The following is a 22,777-nucleotide window of genomic DNA, read 5'->3' as shown; positions in this document are numbered from 1 at the left end:
AGTAAGTTTTAGGGTCAAAAAAAATCAATGTGTTTATATAGTAAGCTTAAGATGTTTACAAAGTTTGAAAGTGACTATTTCTAAGATTATGTTGGAAATGTATGTATGACATTTAGGAAAGATCTTAACAGAGCTTCTAGAAGGCAGGATTATATTCAGCCTATCTTTGTATACCTAGCACCTTATACATTAGTATACATTTTGTATATGATGTGTTGAACTCATGCAATTTGGTGAAAATGTCTAGAGACAGAAAAATGTAATGCACTTAGAACAGAAGGGCTAAGAAAAGGGAATTCAAAAAAGCACTAAGATTGGTTAAAGAGGAATCTAGAAAATGCAGTGCCACAAAATGTAAAAAAAAATCAGACATTTTAATGAATAATAAGATCGGTCACATGTTACCAAAAGATCAAGTGGATGAAATTTTAAAAAATATCACTTGATTTACTGTCTTTGACAAGTAGTAAGAATGTCACAGAAATAGATGTAACATTTTAGTGTTCCAGAATTCCAAGACAAATATTGAAATGTGTTGATTTGATTGGCAGAATAGTGAAAGTCAATGCAATGGGAGAGGAAGTTTAGGGATGGGGAAGTTAATGTAAGTCCTCAATCCAAAGAAAATATTTTCAAATGTTTGAGTCATGTCTCTGATTGCACTTGAGTTGTGGAGAGTGCTCACTTATTATGAGTACATAGGGCCTTTGAGGCTTGTGCAAAGTTGCCTGCAACTGAATGGATTATATCAAGAGAAAATAGACTGCTCTTAAAAGTAGCTCTGACTAAATGAATTTGTGATTCATGAGACAACAGCGATATCTCTTTGAATCTAATTGTATTTTTTCAAACTAAAACAAATTCTTTACAACTATGTAGTTTTAAAAAGTAAAACTATAGTTATTATTTCAATAAGTTGTATGTGTACATTAAATGGCTATTCATTTGTTAGCACTGATGAGAAGACTAATGTAAAACTTGAAAGATTTTCAAAAAATGATAGAATTTTTTTTCAATTTTGAAGAAGTTGATAATCCAGGAACCATCTCTTGCTTATGTTCCTCTGTGCCTATCATACCATTTTCCAAGCTGTGCTTACAGTCTACTTAAAAAAATGCCACTTAAAGAAGTCAACCCTTGGTTAAGTTTTACTTGGATGTTTCTGCAGTGCAGAAAGCTCTTTCTTGTTTTTGTTTAATATAGTGTTTATCAATATTTTTTTCTCATTGTCACCCTCCATGAAAAGTTGTTACAGGAGTTCCCACTGTGGCGCAGTGGAAACAAATCTGACTAGGAACCATGAGGTTGTGGGTTCCATCCCTGGCCTCACTCAGTGGGTTAAGGATCTGCTGTTGCCTTGAATGGTGGTGTAGTTCACAGACACAGCTTGGATCTGGAGTCGCCATGTCTGTGGCATAGACTGGCAGCTGTAGCTCCAATTAGATCCCTAGCCTAAGAACCTCCATATGCCATGGTTGTGGCCCTAAAAAGCCAAAAAAAAGTCTTTATAAATACTTTTCCCTATTAGCTTCTGTGAATATTAATATAATAAATATGCTGTATATTTGTTATGTACTGTATTTATATATAAAAACAGTAAGAATTTTTCAACTTATTTTTTATTGTGGTATATTTGGTTTATAGTATTCAGGTTTACAGCATAGTAATTCAATATTTTTATAGATTATACTCCATTAAAAGTTATTAAAAAATTGGAGTTCCCACTGTAGCTCAGTGGTAGCGAACCCAACTAGTATCCATAAGGATTTGGGTTTGATCCCTGATCTTAGTCAGTTAAGGATCAGTCATTGCTGTGAGCTGTGGTGTAGGTCACAGACATGGCTCGGATACTGCATAGTTTTTTCTGTTTTGATTGGGTGATTTTCATTATTCTCTCTTCCACCTTATTTATGTGTTTTTCTGTATTATTAGTATTCTATTCATTCCTTCCAGTGTGCTTTTTTTTTTTTCTTTTTAGGGCCACACCTTCTGCATTTGGAAGTTCCCAGGCTGGGGGTTCAATCAGATCTGTATCTGCCAGCCTGGCCACAGTCACAGCAGTGTGGGATCTGAGCCACACCTGCACCCTATACCACAGCTCACAGCAACACCAGATCATTAACCCACTTAGCATGCTCTGGGTTACAACCCACATCCTCATGGATACTAGTCAGGTTCGTTAACTGCTGAGCCACAGCAGGAACTCCTTAGTGTGTGTTTTAATTTCAGTTGCTATTTTATTTATTTCTGATTGGGTCTTTTTTATGTTTACTATTTCCTTGTTAATTTTCTCGGTGTTTACATTCTTTTCCCTAATTCAATTAATCTCATCACCAGTGCTTTGAATTCTTTATCTAGTAAATTGTTTATTTGTTTCATTACTTATTTTTAAAGTTTTCTCTTGCCCTTAAGAGTTGTTCCTCTGCCTTCTCACTTTGTTTAGCTTTTTCTGCTTCCATGAACTTAGGTGAAAGAGTTACTTTTTGTGGTCTTGAAGATGTGTTCTTATGTGGAAGCCTCCCTATGTAGACTGTGGTTTCATTGCCTTTGGTAGGAGAGCTGGATTTGATGTGGATGCCTTTCACAATTTTCCTCATTGTATACTAGCAGCTATCACCTTGGTAGGGATGGGCTGGAGCTGATACCTGTGTGAGGCAGGACAGTCCTCTCTGCTCAATGGCCATCACTGCCCTGTCAGGGGTGGAGTTTGACCCCAGGGTGCTAAAGTAGAAGCCCTGAGGGTTGGGCCTAAGTTGGCTCTATTTTCTTTAATTGTGTACTTTTTCCTCTCTATGCTTTGAGACCCTTGTGATGGGCAGGGTGGAGTACCAAAGCTAGTGGGCACATGATGTCTCTCAGCTGGTGTCACCCACAGACAGAAGTCTGAGCTGTCTCTAATGCATTGCCTATAGCAATTTTCCCTAACTCTGCTAGGACACAGTCTTGAGTCCAAGTCCCCTTCTCTGTCACAGCCAATCACTCCCTGGAGCCTCCATCACCTCCATACTGTTGTGGAATTCCACTGTAGTACAGGCAAGGCCCGTCTCAACTGTCAATGTATATCAGGAGATGAGCTGTTGGGGAACAGCCACCACCAGATTTCTGAGATGCTTCTGATGTACTGCCTGAGTAAGTGCCAATGATGGTCACTAACACCCCAACCAGGTTCTGCCCAGGTGCCTTGTTGCCTCTGTGTTCCAGGTTGGAATTTTCCCCCCAGCCATGTTAGACCTAGATTTAATGCCATGCTGTGATTTGGAATAAACATGGCTGGAGTGTTCACTAAGCAAAGAGGAGGTCGCAGGAAGTGAGTCAGCCAGCCACTCATTTCCAGCGGTTTCAATCTGCCCTTTCTGACCAGCCTCAGGCTTAAACTAGCTTGCATTTGATCCTCATGAGAGGAGTTTAGGCTTTCCCCAGCCCTCCTGCTAGTCTCAGTGGTCCTCCAAATAGCCAAGGGGACTTTTCTCTCCTATGTAGGATTGCAGGATTGGGCTACCCAAAATGGTGGCTCTTACTGTTCACTCCCAGGGTGGGTCTCTGCACTATCTATTTAAATTGTCCTTTTCCCAAGTCCATTCCCAGGGGCAATGATCCCATTATGATCACTTTTCTTCCCTTCCTACCTGATTATGTGTGGATCTTTCTAACCACCTTGGTTTTAAGGAAGTCTTTCTATCAATTTACAGTTAGTTTTCAGTGAGAATTATTCTACATGTAAATATGTATGTATTTTTATTTATTTATTTATTTATTTATTTATTTTCCCACTGTACAGCAAGGGGATCAAGTTATCCTTACATGTATACATTACAATTACATTTTTCTTTCCCCCACCCTTTGTTCTGTTGCAACATGAGAATCTAGACAAAGTTCTCAATGCTACATAGCAGGATCTTCTTGTAAATCTATTCTAAGTTGTGTCTGATAACGCCAAGCTCCCATCCCTCCCATTCCCTCCCCCTCCCATCAGGCAGCCATAAGTCTTTCCTCCAAGTCCATGATTTTCTTTTCTGTGGAGATGTTCATTTGTGGTGGATATTAGATTCCAGTTATAAGTGATATCATGTGGTATCTGTCTTTGTTTTTCTGGCTCATTTCACTTAGTATGAGATTCTCTAGTTCCATCCATGTTGCTGCAAATGGCATTATGTCGTTCTTTCTTATGGCTGAGTAGTATTCCATACCACTTCTTCTGAATCCAATCATCTGTGGATGGACATTTGGGTTGTTTCCATGTCCTGGCTATTGTGAATAGGGCTGCAATGAACATGCAGGTGCATATGTCTCCTTTAAGAAGAGTTTTTCCGGATAGATGCCCAAGAGTGGGATTGCAGGGTCATATGGAAGTTCTATGTATAGATTCCTAAGGTATCTCCAAACTGTTCTCCATAGTGGCTGTACCAGTTTACATTCCCACCAACAGTGCAGGAGGGTTCCCTTTTCTCCACAGCCCCTCCAGCACTTGTTATTTGTGGATTTATTAATGATGGCCATTCTGACTGGTGTGAGGTGGTATCTCATGGTAGTTTTGATTTGCATTTCTCTAATACTCAGGGATGTTGAGCATTTTCTCATGTGCTTCATGGCCAACTATATATCTTCTTTGGAAAAATGTCTATTCAGATCTTTTGCCCATTTTTCCATTGGTTGATTGGCTTTTTTGCTGTTGGGTTGTATAAGTTGCTTATATATTCTAGAGATTAGGCCCTTGTCAGTTGCATCATTTGAAACTATTTTCTCCCATTCTGTAAGTTGTCTTTTTGGTTTCTTTTGGGTTTCCTTTGCTGTGCAAAATCTTTTCAGTTTGATGAGGTCCCATGGGTTTATTTCTGCTCTAATTTCTATTGCTTTGGGAGACTGACCTGAGAAAATATTCATGATGTTGAAGAATATTGATGTCAGAGAGTGTTTTGCCTATGTTTTCTTCTAGGAGTTTGATGGTGTCCTGTCGTATATTTAAGTCTTTCAGCCATTTTGAGTGTATTTTTGTGCATGGTGTGAGGGTGTGTTCTAGTTTCATTGCTTTGCATGCAGCTGTCCAGGTTTCCCAGAAATGCATGCTGAAAAGACTGTCTTTTTCCCATTTTATGTTCTTGCCTCCCTTGTCAAAGATTAATTGACCATAGGTGTCGGTTTATTTCTGGATTCTCTATTCTGTTCCATTGGTCTGCCTGTCTGTTTTGATACCAGTACCACACTGTTTTGATGACTGTGGCTTTGTAGTATTTCTTGAAGTCTGGGAGAGTTATGCCTCCTGCTTGGTTTTTGTTTCTCAGGATTGCTTTGGCGATTTTGGGTCTTTTGTTGTTCCATATACATGTTTGGATTGTTTGTTCTAGTTCTGTGAAAAATGTCCTGGGTAATTTGATAGGGATGGCATTGAATCTGTAGATTGCTTTGGGTAGTATGGCCATTTTTACAATATCGATTTTCCCATTACAATATCTTTCCATTTCTTTACATCTTCTTTGATTTCTTTGACTAAAGTTTTATAGTTCTCGGCATATAGGTCCTTTACCTCCTTGGTCAGGTGTATTCCGAGGTATTTGATTGTGTGAGGTGCAATTTTAAAAGGTATTGTATTTTTGTATTCCTTTTCTAATATTTCATTGCTGGTATACAGAAATGCGACTGACTTGTGAATGTTCATCTTATATCCTGCTACTTTGCTGAATTGATTAATCAGTTCAAGTAGTTTAGGGGTTGAGTCCTTAGGGTTTTCTAGGTATAGTATCATGTCATCTGCATATAGTGACAGTTTTATCTCTTCTCTTCCTATATGGATGTCTTTTATTTCTTTTGTTTGTGTGATTGCTGTGGCTAGGACTTCCAAAACTATGTTGAAGATCAGTGGTGAGAGTGGGCATCCCTGTCTTGTTCCAGATTTGAGTGATTCCCTTTTTTTTCCACGCTCTCTCCAGCATTTGTTATTTATAGACTTATTAATGATAGTCAGTCTGACTTGTGTGAGATGGTATCTCTTTGCGTTTTGATTTGCATTTCTCTAGTGATGTTGAACATTTTTTCATGTACCTGATACCCATCCATATGTTTTCTTTGGAAAAATGTCTATTTAGCCTTCTTCCCGTTTTTTAATTGGGTTCTTTATTTTTTGCTGTTGAGTTGTATGAATTGTTTCTATATTTTGGAGATGAAACCCTCGTCCATTGCATTGTTTGCAAGTATTTTCTCCCATTCCTTTTGCTGAATTTTTGTGGTTTTTGTTGTGTTCTGCTTCATTTTGTTTTATGGTTTCCTTTGCTGTGCAAAATCCTGTTAAGTATGATTAGATCCCACTGGTTTATTTTTTGTTTTTATTTCTATAGCCTTCAGAGACTGACCTAAGAAAGCATTTGTATGTTTGATGTCAGAGAATGTTTTCCCTATGTTTTCTTCTGGGAGTTTTATGTTGTTTTGGCTTATGTATAAGTCATTAAGCCATATTGAGTTTATTTTTGTGTATGGTGTGAGAGTGTGTTCTAGTTTCACTGATTTACATTCAGCTGTCCAGTTTTCCCAGCACTGTTTGTCGAAGAGATTTTTCCCATTTTATGTTCTTGCCTCTTTTTTCAAAGATTAATTGACAGTAGGTGTCTGGGTTTATTTCTGGGTTCTCCATTATGTAGCATTGGTCCAGATGTCTGTTTTTGTACCAGTACCATGCTCTCTTGATTATTATTGCTTTGTAATATTGTCTTAAGTCAGGGAGAATTATGCCTCTGACTGCCTGTTCACACTCCCCCCCCCAACAGGATTGCTTTGGTAATTCTAGGTCTTTTATGGTTCTGTAAAAATTTTTGGATTATTTGTCCTAGTTCAGTGAAAAAAATATCATGGGTAATTTGATAGGGATTGTATTAAATCTGTAGATCATTTTAGGTAGGACGGCCATTTTAATGATATTAATTCTTCCAATACCGGAGCATGGGGTATATTTCCATTTCTTTGAATCCTCTTTAATTTCCTTGACTAATGTTTTATAGTTGTCAGCATATGGGTGTTTTACCTCCTGACCAGGTTTATTCCTAGGTATTTATTTTTTGGAGTGCAATTTTAAAAGGTATCGTATTTTTATATTCCTTTCCTAGTATTTCATTGTTAGCATACAGAAATGAAACTGATTTCTTAATGTTAATCTATCCTGCTGCTTTGCTGAATTCATTGATCCATTTGGGTAATTTGTGTGTGGAGTCCTTAGGGTTTTCCATGTACAAGATCATGTCAGCTGCACAATTTTACTACTTCATTTCCAATTTGGATTCCTTTTATTTCTTTTGATTGTTTGATTGCTGTGACTGTGACTTTGAATACTATGTTGAAAAAAAGTAGTGAGAGTGGGCATCCTTATCTTTCCCTATTTTAGCAGGAAGTTTTAGCTTTTCTCCATTGAGCATTATTTTGGCTGTAGGTTTATCATAAACCTCTTTTATTATGTTAAGATATGTTCCCTCTATACCCACTTTGGTCAGAGTTTTTAATCATGAATGGATATTGGATTTTGTCAAATACTTTGTCTGCGTCTATTGAGATGATCATATAGTTTTTGACTTTTCTTTTGTTAATGTGGCGTATGACACTGATTTGCATATGTTGAGTCATCCTTGTGAATGAATCCCATTGGTTGTGGTGTGTGATCTTTTTTATATGTTATTGGCATCAGTTGGGAAAAGTTTTGCATCTATATCCACCAAAGACATTGGCCTAAAATTTTCTTTTGTGGTAGTATTTTTGTCTGGTTTTGTTATTAGGGTGATGGTGGCTTCAGAGAATGTCTTTGGGAGTGTCCTTTCTTCTTCAATCTTTGGAAAAGCTTAAGAAGGACAGGTATAATTTCTTCTTTGTATGATTGGTATAATTTGCTTGTGAAGCCATCTGGCCCTAGACTTTTGTTTGTCAGAAATGCTGATTACATATTCAGTTTCATTTCTAGTGATCAATCTGTTCACAGATTTGTTTTTTTTTTTTTTGGCTTTCAGAATTTAATTTAATTTTATTTTATTTTTATAATGATTTTTTATTTTTTCCGTCAAAGCTGATTTACAGTGTTCTGTCAATTTTCTGCTGCACAACAAGGTGACCTAGTATCACATACATGTATATATTCACATTATCATTCTCCATCACATGTGACCAGACATAGGTCCCAGTGCTAAACAGCAGGATCCCATTGATTATCCATTCCAAAAGCTATAGTTTGCATCTATTAACCCCAAATTCCCAGTCCCTCCTATGTGCTCACCTCCCTCTTGGCAACCACAATTCTGTTCTCCATGTCCATGACTTTCTTTTCTGTAGAAAGGTTCATTTGTCCTAAAATTAGATTCCAGATATAAGTGAAATCATATGGTATTTGTCTTTTGCTTTCTGACTAATTTCACTTAGTATGAGAGTCTCTACTTCCATCCATGTTGCTGCAAATGGCATTATTTTGTTCTTTTTATGGCTGAGTACTATTCCATCATGTATATATACCACTTCTTCCTAATCCAATCAGCTGTCAATGGACATTTGGGTTTATTCCATGTCTTGGCTATTGTGAATAGTGCTGCAATAAACATGTGGGTGCATGTGTCTTTTTCAAGAAAAATTTTGTCTGGGTATATGCCCAAGAGTGGGATTGCTGGGTCATATAGTAGTTCTATGTATACTTTTATAAGGTACCTCCATACTGTTCTGCATAGTGGTAGTACCAATTTACATTCCCACCAACATTGCAGGAGGGTTCCCTTTTCTCCACACCCTCCCTAGCATTTGTTATTTGTGGACTTATTAATAATGGCCATTCTGATTAGTGTGAGGTGTAACTCAGTGGTTTTCATTTGCATTCCTCTAATAATCAGGGATGTTGAGCATTTTTTCATGTGCTTGTTGGCCATCTGTATATCTTTTTTGGAGAAATGTCTATTCAGGTCTTTTGCCCATTTTTCTTTTTCTTTCTCTTTTTGTCTTTTTAGGGCTGCACCCATGGAACATGGAGGTTCCCAGGCTAGGGGTCAAATCGGAGCTATAGCTGCCAGCCTACACCACAGCCACAGCAATGCCAGATCCAAGCCACATCTGCAACCTACACCTCAGCTCACAGCAATGCTGGATCCTTAATCCACTGAGCAAGGCCAGGGATCGAACCCATAACCTCATGATTCCTAGTCGGATTCATTTCTGCTGTGCCATAACCAGAACTCCTTTTGCCTGTTGTTCAATTGAGTTGTTGGCTTTTTTGCTGTTGAATTGTCTAATTTGTCTGTATAGTTTAGAGATTAAGCCCTTGTTAGGTGCATCATTTGAAACTATTTTCTCCCATTTTGTAAGTTGTCTTTTTTTTTATAGTTTCTTTTGATGTGTGAAAGCTTGTATGTTTGATTAGGTCCCATTGGTTTATTTTTGCTTTTATTTCTGATTCTTTGGGAGACTGACCTGAGAAAACATTTGTAAGGTTGACATAAGAGAATGTTTTGCCTATGTTCTCTTCTAAGAGTTTGATGGTGTCTTGTCTTACATTTAAGTCTTTAAATCATTTTGCGTCTATTTTTGTTCATGGTGTGAGGGTATGTTCGTTTTATTGATTTACATGCAGCTGACTCTGTCCAGTTTTCCCAGCACTACTTGCTGAAAAGACTGTCTTTTTCCCATTTTATATTCTTGGCTCCTTTGTCGAAGAATAATTGACTGTATTTCTTCTTGATTACATTTTGTTGGGCTGCATATCTTTTGGAAGTTGTCAATTGCTTCTAGCTTGTCAAATTTGTTGGCATATAATTGTTCATAGTATGCTCTTTTTTTTCAATTCTGCAGAATATTTTGAGATTCCTTTTTCATTTATTTTGTTTATTTGGATTCTCCCTCTCTTCTTGGTGAGTCTGGCCAGTGGTTTTTCAATTTTGTTTGCCCTTTCAAAGAACCAGCTCTTGGTTTTATTGACCTTTTTCTACTGATATCCTCTATGTTCTTTATGATTCCCTTCCTTCTGATGATTTTAGGTTTTGTTTGTTCTTCTTTTTCTAATTATTTTAGGTAGTAGGTTAGGTTGTTGATTTGAAATTGTTCTTCTTTTATGAGGAAGGCCTGTATTACTATGAATTTCCCTCTAAGCACTGTTTTTGTGGCATCCCATAGATTTTATGTGAGTATATTTTCATTGTCATTTGTCCTGAGGTACTTTTTAATTTTCATTTTCATCTCCTCATTGACCCATTGGTTTTTTAGTAGAATGTGGTTTAGTCTCCATATACTCAGTTTTTTTACTCATATATTTTCCAGTAGTTGATTTCTAGTTTCATGTCCTTGTGGTCAGAGGAGGGCATGAAATAATTTATATATTCTTATATTTGTTGAGGTTATCTTTGTGCCCCAGGATGTGGTCAATCCTTGAAAATGTTCCATGTGCACGTGAAAAAATATATAGTCTGGGTTTTTCTTTTTGGATGTAATATCCTAAAAATATCAATTATATCTAACTTTCCTATTGTGTCATTTAGGATCTCTGTTGCCTTACTGATTTTCTGTATAGCGGATCTTTGCATTGATATGAGTGGGGCATTAAAGTCTCCCACTATTATTGTGTTTCCAATAATTTCTTCTTTTACATCTGCTAATATTTGTTGTATGTTTCTGAGTGCTCCTACATTAGGGGCATATATATTGAGGAATGTAATAGTCCCATCTTGAATTGATCCTTTTATCATTAAATAGTGTCCTTCCATGTCTTTCTTTATGGCCTTTGTTTTAAAGTTTATTTTATGTGATATGAGCATTGCAACTCCCACTTTCCTGTAATTTCCATGTGCATGAAATATGTTATTCCATCTCCTCATTTTCAATTTACATGTGTCCTTTGTTCTAAGGTGGGTCTCTTGTAGGGAGCATATTGTAGGTTCTTGCTTGTGTCCTCTTGTTTTTAGTTGTTATGAATGTATTGCTTTGTTCTGATTTATACTTCCCCAATTTTTCAAGTATGTTGATTTGTCCCTACGTCTGCTTGCTTTAGCCTGATAGTCATGCAGGCTCAAACACATTCTTTTTTTTTTTTTTTTTTTTTTTTTTGTCTTTTGTCTTTTTAGGGCCACATCCATGGCATATGAAGGTTCCCAGCCTAGGGGTCTAATCAGAACTGTAGCTGCTGGCCTATGCCACAGCCACAGCAATGCCAGATCTGAGCCATGTCTGTGACTTATACCACAGCACATGGCAACACCGGATCCTTAACCCACTGAGCAAGGCCAGGGATCAAACCTGTGTCCTCATGTTTCCTAGTCGGATTCGTTTCCACTGTGCCATGATGCGAACTCCAACAAACACATTCTTAGGAAAAAAAAATACCTTCCTTCCCCTCTTTTATGACTTTGATGTCCTTTTTTTACATCTTCATGTTTATCCTTTTGGTGTTCCTTGTGTTTATTGTTGTTTTTACAAATAGTTATCTTTTTTTCTTTTTAGATTTTTTTTATACTGGCTTATTTAATTGATTACTTTCCATTTGCAATTTCCTCCATCTTATATCTTCTTTTTTTCTAGAGGAGACATTTTACTATTTCTTTTAGAATGGGCTTAGTATTGCAATATTCTTTTAGTTTTTCTTTTTTGGAGAAATTCTTTTATTTCTCCTTCTATTTTAAAAGATAAATTTTCTTGGTAGAGTATTCTAGGCTTTAAATTTTCCTTTTAGAAAATCATGGACTTGTAAAATAGACTTGTGGCTGCCTGATGGGAGTGGGAAGGATTGGGAGCTTGGGCTTATCAGACACAATTTAGAATAGATTTACAAGGAGATCCTACTGAGTAGCATTGAGAACTATGTCTAGATACTCATATTGCAATAGAAAAAGGGTGGGGGAAAAATGTATACGTGTAAGGATAACTTGATCCCCTTGCTGTACAGTGGGAAAAAAAATAAATTAAAAATAAAAAAATAAATAAAATAAAAAAATAAAATTTTCCTTTTAAAACTCTGAATATATCTTGCCCCTCTCTTTTGTCTTTAATGTTTCTGTGGAAAAATTAGCTGATAGCCTTATGGGTATCCCTTATAATTAACTCTTTTTTTCTCTTGTACTGCATTTAGAATCATCTCCTTATCCTTAACTTTTGCTATTTTCATTACAATATATCTTGATGTAGGTCTATTTGAGTTCAACTTGTTTGGGGCCCTCTGTGCTTCCTGTACCTGGATATCTATTTCCTTTAGAAGTGGAAATTTTTCAACCATAATTTCCTCAAATATATTTTCAATCCCCTTTTTCTTTTCCTTATGGAATCCCTATTATGGTATATTGGCCCACTTTGTATTATCCCACAGATGTGGTATAGTACTTTTAGGTTTTTTCATTTGGTTTTCTGTCTGCTGTCCTGATTGGGTAATTTCCATTATTCTATCTTCCAAGTCACTTATTTGTTCCTCTGCATTTCTGCATTATTCTTTCTTCTCTTTAACGCCTCTCAGTTGTGTCTCTGAAAATGAATTTTTAATTTTTATTGGCTCCTCCTTATAGTTTCTAGTTTCTAAAGTAAATTGCATTATAGTTTCTAAAGTAAATTGCATTACTGTTCATATCTTGTCTCAATTCCTTCCCTATTTTCACTGCCTCCTTTTTGAACTTGGTGTCTGTTAGACTACAGAGCTCTATTTCATTGTTTGCTCCTTCAGGAGAATTATCCTGTTCTTTTAACTGCTTCAGAAAAATAGTTCCTAAGCTTCTTTTTGCTTATATTTTCCTAATCTGTGAGTTTAGCGAAAGCAACTATCTACTGTAGTCTTGGAGGGATTTTATTTGCAAAAGCACCCCTAGGTGTCATGTGATGGATGCTTTTGGTTTGGATGCTACTGTCTCTTTCCTCAGTGTGTGCAGGCTGTTATCCCCTTGAGGAGTGTGGCAATTTATGGCCTACACATGCTTCTAGGGAGATGGAAGCAATGGGCAGGGCCTGTAGCTATTTCCTGGTTGCTGGGCCTTTGACAGTGGTGAGAATCTGTGGGGAGGTGGTGCAGCCTGCTCCTGGTTGCAGGGCCCTGGGAAGTTACAGTGACCCTCAGGGAATTGTAGGTGGCACCCCAGAGCCTTTGGCAGTAGCAACAGCAGGGCATGTGTGTTCCCAGTGGAGTGAGGGCAACAATAGTTGGCACTTACTCAGTTGCAGGGTTGCAGTACCCTATTCTGTGGAAACCACTGAAGCCACTACCACCACAGGTGGTGCCTGTTCACAGGCCCCTAGTGGTGGCAAGCTGTGCCCACTACTGTAATCTGAGATGGCTGTGGCAGTTTGCCCCCACCACCACCACCTATAGCCCTTACAAGAGGTGCTGCATTTCCTGAGAGCCTGTGCATGAGCAGAGAAAGTTATCCCTATAATGGTCCCACTCCTTCCCCTCTAGCCCTCCCAAAAAATGATGCCTGCCTTCTCCTGCAGGCCCATGCCTCCTCCTGCACTCCCTCAGCTGTGGATCTCCATTCCACAGCCTGTGGCATACCACTCCCTAGCCCCTCAGGTTGTTGCCACACCACCAACCCTAGTCCTCTCCCCAGAACTGACCTCCGAAGCCTGAGTGACAGTGCCTAGCCCTCACCTGAGTGTCTCAGGCTGTGGTATCCCAGGTGGTGGTACTCATGGTCTGTGCAGCTCTCTTTCTGCTTTGGTTTCCTCAGTCCAGCTGCTCTGCTTTTCTCTAAGGCTTTGAGGTTCCCCCTCAGTCCTGGCTGATATCCTTGTCAGTTATGTGGCCTTTCAGGATGAGGATTCCTTTCCTCTTTCACAGAATCCTCTCAGGAGTGCTGGTACTGTCCTGATTCTTTCTTTTCTCCTCTCTCTCTCTTTCCCTTTTTTTCTACCCAGTTATGTGGAGTGTTTCATGCCCTTTTTTTGGAGGTCTGAAGTCTTCTGCAAGTGTTCATTAGATGTTGTGTGTGAATCAATCTGCATGTAAATTTTTTTTGATGTGTTTATGGGGAATTGTGAATGCCATGTCTTACTCCTCTGCCACCTTGATCCCACTTTAGATGTATGTATTTTTGATATTTTTGTAGGGGGAGGAGACTTTCAGGTTCTCCTATTCCACCATCTTGATCAGCCCCTCAAGAAGAGTAAGAATTTTTTACCCTCACTCCAGAATAAGTTTTTCCCCCTTAGGAGTGATCTTATTCTGTTGAGAATGCATGTTACCACTCATGCAAAATAAATAATGTGTGAATCTTTGGTGAAAGAGTCTTATTAAGAAGGATATAAAATTCATCAATATTCATGACAGTTTTGTTTTTAAGTAAGCATAGTGTGACCTAAAAACCACAAGAAAAAATTTTGACATAGTTTCCTCATTTGGAAAGTTTTGTTTAAATACTTACTGAATCTGATGCATAACTATAAGCAAAGTATTATGAAATATAACCATACTTTCAGAAGTTAAGCACAGAATTATATACATTTTTTTAATAAACCTGAGTGATCTAAAGCAAAAGAAGAAATTTAAAAATTATTTATTGACTACTGGGCACTCAATTTGGCTAAAATGGAAACAGGCCTGACCTCAAGGAGACTACTGCCTTATGGGTGAAAGAGCCATTCCAAATTAGTGTGGTAAAGGTCAGGTTCAAAGATAGAGAAAACTATGAAGATCTAAATTGAAATTGCCCACTGGCAGACCAAATGGTTCAGAGGACATTTGGCAGACTAAAATAGGTCTATGAGCATGCTGGATTCTGATCCTGAGGTGCCAGAAGTGAAGAAAATCAGGCATAAAATCAGTTCCACATAGGAAAGCAGTTGGCAAATGTCAAATAAGAGTGAAGATTTCAACACAGGCTGAATCCATTTACATACTTTTTTTTTTTTTTTTTTTTTTTTTAGGAAGAAGGGACACTTTATCTCTTTTTTACTTGGGTTAATAGAAGAGGGAACCTAAGGGAAAAGAGTTTAAGCATCAAATGTCTATGGACTAAAAATACACAAGAGACTTAGAGGAAAGATAATGTGGTACTAACAATGGCAGAACAAGTACTAATAGAGTATTAGAAAGCAACTTCTTTCACCTCTTGTTTTATATTTCCTAGAATAAAGCACCTGTGAACAGAGGTAAATAACAGATCACCCAAAAGTGGATAGCTGATTTTAGCCATACCTTTAAAGGAGGACTTTTCTGGGAGTCCCAAATTCCAACTCCCTTTATCATTTTGTCAGGTCAACCACCAACACTGAATCACTCCTTTTGTTATCTCTGTAATTGCTCTCAAGCAAGACTATTACACAACAAAAGAGGGATTCTGTTGGCAAATAACAGTATCGAATTTAAGTGTACTATCTATTTTCCCCAAATGTGATTAAATATCATTTCACTTGCTCAGGTATATCAGAAACTCATTTCATATACCTGACAGTACTGTATATTTCATTTTTTTTGGTAATAATTATCCCACTTATAAATATTTTGTCTGTCTTTTCAAATAGAGGTCAGCCTCTTGATAACAGAGGGGGACTTCTCTGGTGACCACTATTTTCCTGACATCAATTACAATTCCTAGAACATATAAATAATTATCTGTGGCATAACAGAGTGTGCAAAAGTAGAAGGGAACAACATTGAAGGAGGGAGGAAGGGAAAAACAAAAAAGAGGAGGAAAAAAAGTCCCTTCCCTCTGAATGTTAAGTTTTATTTCTTCCTCAGAACTGGCAAGTTAGGAGAATGGCTCTCAACTGTTTTATTAAATAGGTAAATAAATACTGTTATTAAAATAAATATCCCATTTATTTTATACATTCTAAATGAGTATATTAAGAGATCTATGTTACAAATAATTATTTATTTCATCACAATATATCAAAGACATACCTGTTTAGTTACTTAAGAATTAAAGAAAACACTTGACCAGATGTTTCTTTTCTTCTCAATTTTAAAATTTTCAAAAAAAAATACCTCCCCCTACATGATTTAATGAACATGAGAAGCTTCCCAAGTAATATCTAATGCCATTGTAAAAATAAACACCTAATAGAGAAATATCGGTAAAATAATATTCTGTAGGAACATAAATATAATCAAGTTTTATAAGGTTATTCCACATGTTCAATTAAGCTATCTTATTAAGTGTTAAAAAGAGAATACATTGCTGGAGTTCCCGTCGTGGCGCAGTGGTTAACGAATCTGACTAGGAACCTTGAGCTTGCGGGTTCGGTCCCTGCCCTTGCTCAGTGGGTTAACGATCCACCGTTGCCGTGAGCTGTGGTGTAGGTCACAGACGTGGCTCGGATCTTGTGTTGCTGTGGCTCTGGCTCTGATATAGGCTGGTGGCTACAGCTCCGATTGGACCCCTAGCCTGGGAACCTCCATATGCCGCAGGAGTGGCCCAAGAAATGGCAAAAAGACAAAAAAAAAAAAAAAAATTATAAAAAAAAACAAAACAAAGAGAATACATTGCTATTAAGAAAACTAACTTTGATAGACTCTTGGAGGATCTTTCATAATTGGTTTTCTCCGAGGCCCTTTGTTCACCCCATGTTATCACTAGAGCTAGCAGGATCCCGTGGACCCTTGCATCCTCAGTGGTGAAGCATGTTCTTGATAACTTTACTTAGAATGTAGAATACAGTTTCACCATATAAAAACATCTGGTGAGTAAATAGCATTAATCCTATATTTTATATATTTTAAGTATTAAGTTAGTCATCTCTGGCTTAGCTTTGATGCACTAATCACCATTACATATTTTGAGAAATGGATTCAGATTTCCAAAGATCAATTTGCAAATGAAATTTTGGAAGAAAAAATGTCAATTGAGCTGTATCCATAGTTTCCCAAAATTTATTTTTTCACACTTTGCTTACAGCAGCCTAGTTAAACCCAACATACTATTGCTGCCTCAAAGACAACACTAACTCTCGGTGGTATTGGCAAAGCTTTGCAATATTCTAAGCCAGCTTGCAAAGCCTCAAACAAGCATACATATCTGTGCTTAGGCAGCCTTAACTTCAATCCCTTAAACTTGTTTTAGAGTTTCATCTGCTCTGTATCAGTATATTTAGTAAAAACCATGGCTCTTGCCGACTGAGCCAAGCTCTCCTAAGCAGCCCTCCTTCAGTCTTTACATCAGTCTCCTTGGAATATCCAAGTGCTTTAATGGCTGCTTAACCAGACAGGTTTTATGAACTGTATTCATAGCATTACCAGTTTTTTTCTAGGACTTTCTTTCTTTACCTCCTATTTTGGTGGACCTGTTTGATAATATCTACTTTCCAAAGACAAACGTCTAATCTATTGTACAGGTAGTTTTAGGGAACAGCTTTAAGGATATGCTAATTTGGCTCCCTTTTGGGAAAAATGAAACATTTTTTTCAGGTAAAGCACACAGGAATAGATAACATACTGGTAGCTTTTGTTCAAGCATTCGTTTTTTTAAATAAAATTATACCTATGGCTAAAATAGATGTTGCAAACTAAAAATCAAATCAATGACATGATTCTTTACATATTTTTTGTGGTTTAAGAGTATATAACATTTCTGATAAAATTGTTTTTGGAAATGCTAATTGTTTCCTTAAAATATAATCATTTAAGAAAGAAAATTTGAAATCTAAATCAGGATAAGTCAGATTAAAATACCACTGTGCTTGTGTAATATCCAAAATATTTTAGTCTTTTTATCAATAGCATTTGTTTCCTATTTTCTTAAAAGAAATCTGATATAGGAATTCTGATAAAGCTTTGGTTTATATGATTAGATAAGATTATTTTATTTATTTATTTATTTATTTGTCTTTTTGCTATTTCTTGGGCCGCTCCTGCGGCATATGGAGGTTCCCAGGCTAGGGGTCGAATCAGAGCTGTAGCCACCGGCCTATGCCAGAGCTACAGTAAGGTGGGATCTGAGCCGCGTCTGCAACCTACACCTCAGCTCACTGCAACGCCAGATCATTAACCCACTGAGCAAGGGCAGGGACCGAATCCACAACCTCATGGTTCCCAGTCGGATTCGTTAACCACTGCGCCACGACGGGAACTCCAAAGATTATTTTAAATGTATTAGAGGTACTTATTTTTAAAAAGAGAAATATCTTTCCCTAGCCTTAGTTTAACATGCTTGAAATGACTTCTGAATTATCACTTTTTTTGGATGCCTCTGAGAAGAAAAAAGAAAAATGACTATATATGATTGAATGTGTAACTGACAATTTCCTTTCCTCTCAGGATTGCATTAACATCATGTTACCTAGAGGCAGTGTGGTGTATTGAAGGCCTTGACTGGGTAATACCCTGGTGTTGTCTCTAACCACTTGTGACTTTAGATACATCATTTAAACTTTCTAATCCTTAATTTTCTCATCTATGACATAACCTTAATTATGTATTACAGAATGATGGAGCAGCATCATTGAAAGAGCCAACTCTAATTATATGTTAGCTGTAATAAATACTAGCCTCTCATTTCTCTTATTTTATTTATTGTCATGCTAGATATGTTGCTTTACTAATAATAAACTACAAAGCAGGTTATTTCATTTGTGTGTGTCTAAACGCAAGGAATGTCAGAGGTCATGCCAATGCCACTCAAAAGAAAGGGAATTGTGAATGAGAGCAATTTAGAGTATAAAAAGACAGAAGTTTTAGCCTTTTGCAATAAAAATCTTACTTTCCAAACTGTATAAAATACACAAAAATGTAAAGACATTGCTACTGCTTCTTAACAGTGTAGCAGAAGTGTCCTAAAGCTTAAATATTATTAGCTTCACTTTCTTTTGGTTAAATACAAAGTATACCTTCTTTTGATTAAATACAAAATATAATGTGCTTAGTGCTACTTTGGGAATGAGAAAGCAATGACTTTGATAATGAAAATTTTAATTGGCAGAATCTTTTGTGCATATTTTGACAATATTTAAGTTATTGGTATGTTCAGTGATTGCAACATCTGTGGAAATGTTAAGGATAGAAACTATATTGTAAAACAGAAGAAACAGAATTTGGTAAAGGAAACAATCAAATACAGGGGGAAAAAGAATTTGAAGGTATCATCTTTTTTTGACTTGGCATTTTGAATGAAACTGAATTGTGTACATATGATTACTAATGAAGGAAAATAAAATTATGTAGAAATGTAAAGATAAGAGGTTAATTGATAGTCCAAAGATACTTAAAAGTGGAAAAATGAAGGATGAAAACCATAAGAAAAATGATCAGTATGATTTTAAGAAAACTCCATTATAGTAGAAAAGAATAAAAAAAGATGAGATTGATATAAAAAGGATGATTCATTATATTTATCTATGTTATATATTGTCTTATAGTAGGAAAGTATTGCCATTATCATCACAAAGTAAGAAACTTGCAAAAGATAAATTCAAAGGGATTGAACAGAATGTGCCTCATTTACTAGTTAATTATTTAAAACTATTTAAGAAACACGTTAGTGCTTCAGTTATTCTCTGAATGCAATTTGACAATTTAAACAAATATTTTGTGGTAAGCCCATTTAAAATATTAAATTAAAAAAATCAAAAATTGAAGAGTATCATGAAATTGTAAAAATAATAATACTGGAACGTCCCATTTACACTTTACCTAGTTTTCCTAGTGATAACCTTTTGCAAAACAATAGTATACTACTTCAACCAGAGTATTGAGAGTCCAAATATAGAACAGTTCCATCAAAACAAGAACCCCTTCATGTTGTTCTTTTATAGCCAAACTCAAATCATTTCTCAACTCTTCCCCTGACACAACTCCAGTCTCTTAATTTCTGGAAATGACCTTGTGTTCTCCATTTCTATAAATCTGTCATTACATAATGCTATATGCATGGAATAAGTATTTGTTATTTTCCATTTGTTCTCAGGATAAATCTTTGGAGAGTTATTCATGATGTTTATCATAAATGTGTATTAGTAGTTTGTTCCTAGTATTGCAGATAATTATTCCAATGTATGCTTATGTAACAGTTTAAACAGTCACTCACTGAAAATCATTCTGAATGTTTTGATTTGAGGTTATCAGGAATGAAACTATTAAGGCATTTATATAGAGGTTATTGTCTAAACATATGCATAGTAGAGAACACTTCTATATTTAAAAAGAAAGATCTACTGTTTTCTAATCACTTTTGTCTTGTTCTTGCCCCTCCCCTCTTTCTATCTCCTAACAAAAGAAATCGTAAAACAACTAAGCAAAAAAAGAAAAATCACTACAAAATATTTGTGTCAGTAAACAATCATTCTTCACAGAAAAAAATGATAAACTTAACATGTAAATACTTTTACAGGGAAATAATTTGACTCTTTTTTTGATGTCCTTATAGGGAGAGACACAGAGGTAACACAGGAAAGGTCATATAAAGCCAAAGGCAGATTAGAGTGATGCACCTACAAGCCAAGACGTGTCATGGATTGGAGTTAGCCATCAGAATCTAGGAGAGAGGCATGGAATGGATTCTTCCTCAGGGCTTTCAAAAGGAACCATCAAGATGACATCTTGATTTTAGACTTTTATCATCCTGGATTGAGAGAGAATAATTTCTATTATTTGAGGTCACCAAATGTGTGGTAATTTTTTATGGCAGACCTAGGAAACTACAACAAAACTGAAAAATTGCAGGAGAGGGAATATAGATTAGTATATTGAGTGAGAAACTCCTGGGGACTACGGCCTTTGGGTGGTCCTTACATTTTTGTGTTTTACCTCCAGGAACTCTATTAGGTTACTATGGTGAAGAACCAAGTAAAACATTCATATTTATGGTAGGGCAAATGAAAAGTTACCATTTTGAAACAGAACCATAACATTATCTATAAAAATGGCCTTCCCAGCAAAGGAAAATACTTCATTAAAGTCTTATATGCTATGGAGGGAGGGGAATTATCTCTAGAACCCCCTAGCATTTTGATTTTTGCATGTGTGTGTTTAGGGCTGCACCTGCAGCATATGGAGGATTTCAGAGTGGGGCTTGAATCAGAGCTGCACCTGCCAGCCTATGCACTACAGTCACAGCAATACAGGATCTGAGCCGCATCTGTGAACTTCACCATAAGTCATGGTAATGCCGGATCCCCAACCCACTGAGCAAGGTCAGGTATCAAACCCATACCCTCATGGGTCAACAAATCAGTGAGGTGTCACCTCTGTCTCTTCCTATGAAGACATCCATCATGAAATTTAGGGCTTACCCTATCAGAGTGTGACCTCATCATTCATGGATTATATTAGTTTCATTACTGCTTAGCCACAAGGGGAACTCCCAGCATTTTGATTTTACCTCAGGAGAGAGCAAGGAAACAAATCCTTGTGAAAGTTATAGTCCAGGAACATGAAAGACTAAAGCTAAATTATAAGGTTAAAGAAAGCATCTCCATGCCCCACACCTTACAGTGGGTCTTCAATATAACAGTGCATAATAGCTGAAAGAGATTCAAGACTTAGATTCCATTTAAGGAATTTATAGAAAAAGTCAAAGTTAATAGGGGATACAAAAACAAGGATCGAAAGGAATTTGAAATATCTGGTATCTATATCTATAGCACACAGTAAACACAGCTCAACTTCCAGCCATATTTACATAAAAATTCTTATGAAAGATCTATTCAGCTCAGTTCCTTTTATCCACTATCTTATATCCAAATTTGAAAAAATAAAAATATGCTACAGGCAAGGTGAATGTCAGTCTGAAGAGATAAAGCAAGCACTTTAATTAGACTTAGATATAACATTGATTTTACAGTTATCAGACCCAGAATACAAAATAGCTGTGATTAAAATAAGGGATCAAATTGAATAAGTAGACAACATGCAAGGATAGATGGATAATATAAGCAGAGATGGAAAATCTAAAGAATCAAAAGAGAATGTTAATTTTTTTAGTAGAAATAAAGAGCGCCTTTGTGGGCTCATCAGTAGATTTTACATTGCTGAGGAAATAATCAGTGGATTTGAAGATATGTCAGTAAGAATGTCCCGAATTAAAAACATAAAAGGATGGGGAGAAAAAAAATCAGAACAGAATATTCAGGATTGTAAGAACATTTAAAAAGATGTATATATTATTAGATAACAGAAGAAAAAAAGATACATTGAAGCAGAATAAAGTAATAATGGCTATGAATTTTTCAAAATTAATGATACACTATGATTGTCAATTTTATGTGTTAAAATTTTGCTGGGCCATAGTGCCCAGATATTTGATTCAATATTATACTTGATGTTTCTGTGAAATTATTGTGTGGATTAGATTAACATTTAAATGGTGGCCTTTGAATAAAGCTAAATACTCTCCATATGTGAATGGGATTCATTCAGTCAGTTGAAGGCCTTAATAAAACACAGACTGACCTATTCTGAGTAAGACCAAATCCTGATGATAGATTGCCTTCATACTCAAAGTTTAGCTCTTTCCTAAGTGTCCACTCTGTCTCCCAGCCTACAGATTTTGGATTTGCCACCACAAGCATGTGAGTCAACTCCTTAACATAAGTCTCCCTCCCTGTCTCTATCGCTCTTTCTCTCTTACTCTCTCCCTCCCCTCCCCCACACACATACATTCTATTGGCTCTTTCTCCAGAGAAACTTGACTAATAGAGACACCAAAACGCAGATTCAAAATTCTGTTAAGAAGAGTAAATACCAAAAACACTACACCTTGGTATTTCATATTCCAACTGAGGAAAAAAAAGACAGAGAAAATCTTGGAAGCAGACAGAGAGGGAAAAAACAAAAGCACTTTACTGAAGGAGAAAAATTCTAAGAATTACAGTGTAAAAAGAGTGGAGTGAAATATTTAGACTATTAAAAGGAAAAAATAAACCACCAATACCA

General features: G+C 36.5%; 1 long non-coding RNA gene across 1 annotated transcript in view; it reads left to right on the top strand.

Moving 5' to 3' along the window:
• Nucleotides 1-22,239, top strand: part of LOC110257011 (uncharacterized) — a 301,414-nt gene extending 279,175 nt beyond the window's left edge. Inside the window, exon 3 of the long non-coding RNA XR_014817996.1 lies at nt 20,271-22,239. This is a non-coding gene — a long non-coding RNA (uncharacterized LOC110257011). The remainder of the gene's footprint in view (nt 1-20,270) is intronic.
• Nucleotides 22,240-22,777: the final 538 nt, after the last annotated feature.

The sequence above is a fragment of the Sus scrofa genome, chromosome 1 (genome assembly GCF_054392235.1).
Source record: "Sus scrofa isolate SSC_HxYL_T2T_F1_AM1 chromosome 1, Sscrofa_HxYL_maternal_Yorkshire_Landrace_v2.0, whole genome shotgun sequence".
Lineage (NCBI taxonomy): Eukaryota > Metazoa > Chordata > Mammalia > Artiodactyla > Suidae > Sus > Sus scrofa.
This window is presented reverse-complemented; position numbering and strand designations above follow the sequence as displayed.